This window comes from Nannospalax galili, unplaced genomic scaffold (genome assembly GCF_000622305.1).
Source record: "Nannospalax galili isolate Female #2095 unplaced genomic scaffold, S.galili_v1.0 scaffold132, whole genome shotgun sequence".
In the NCBI taxonomy this organism is placed as follows: domain Eukaryota; kingdom Metazoa; phylum Chordata; class Mammalia; order Rodentia; family Spalacidae; genus Nannospalax; species Nannospalax galili.
In genome coordinates, this window is record NW_008332644.1 from 1,244,485 (window position 1) to 1,245,453 (window position 969).

Sequence of the window (969 nt, forward strand, 5' to 3'; positions counted from 1 at the left end):
GGGGCCATTGAGGAACCCAGACCAGTTGTTGTGTGATAGGAACTAGCTCAATGGCCCCTAGGAACGTGATAGGAGCTTGCTCAATGGCCCCTAGGAAAAACCCAGACTTGATCGGGGGGAGCGTTTTCTTACTTGAATAGGCTCAACAATGCTTTGGCAATTTTTTCCTAGACCTTTACCCTGCATATATCCCATTGCTTGCATAATTCTTTGGCTTTGAGGGCTATATTCTGTATCAGAAACCATTCTTATTCCCATCATTTGCATTATATTCCGCCCTCATAGAGAAATTGGTAATTGCATCACAAATAGCTGAAAGGTACCTTCATGACCTTCATCATCAGTCCATTTTAGAAACCATGCACTGCACTGAGGGTCCTGGGCATAACCTAGCCCCCTAAGGGTCTGACAGGATTGCTGCAAAGGCCAGCTCTTCAGCCAATCAGAGAGATTGACGATACTTCTATCTGCTCCCGTATCCAAGAGCCCTGTGAATTTTCTACCTTCCACGGACAGGGTGGTCAGGGGTCTATTTACCATATCAAGATTAATCCATGCTTGTGGGCCTCCTGAAGCCCCAAAACCCTTACTTCCTCTAACGTTATTTCTTAAAGGGAAGGCAGCATGCTTACTAGGGAGAATAAGTAGTTGCGCGATACGATCTCCGGGACTGATAAGTGATATGCCTTTGGGAGATGACACCATAATGCCAATTCTTCCTGTATAGTCCGAATCAATGACCCCTGGATGAATAATTAATCCTCTTACTGTAGTGGAACTGTGGCCAATCTATAGCCCCACCATACCATCCGGAAGAGGTCCTATAAAGTCAGATTCAACTACTTGGACTCCCATCTGTGGAGTCAATACGAGTCTGGAGGTGGCACTGAGGTCCAGTCCTGCGCTTCCTGCGCTGGCTCTTCTTGCGAGATCCAACTCCCTTGATTTATCAGGAGCAGTTGGACGGCA

The 969-nt window shown here is 46.7% G+C and overlaps 1 protein-coding gene and 1 pseudogene across 1 annotated transcript in view; one reads left to right on the forward strand and one right to left on the reverse strand.

Annotated features, from left to right (window-relative positions):
* Itprid1 (ITPR interacting domain containing 1) overlaps window positions 1-969 on the forward strand; it is a 141,027-nt gene that overhangs the window by 87,512 nt on the left and 52,546 nt on the right. The gene's annotated exons all lie outside the window — the stretch shown is intronic.
* LOC103729482 overlaps window positions 1-969 on the reverse strand; it is a 23,958-nt pseudogene that overhangs the window by 21,984 nt on the left and 1,005 nt on the right.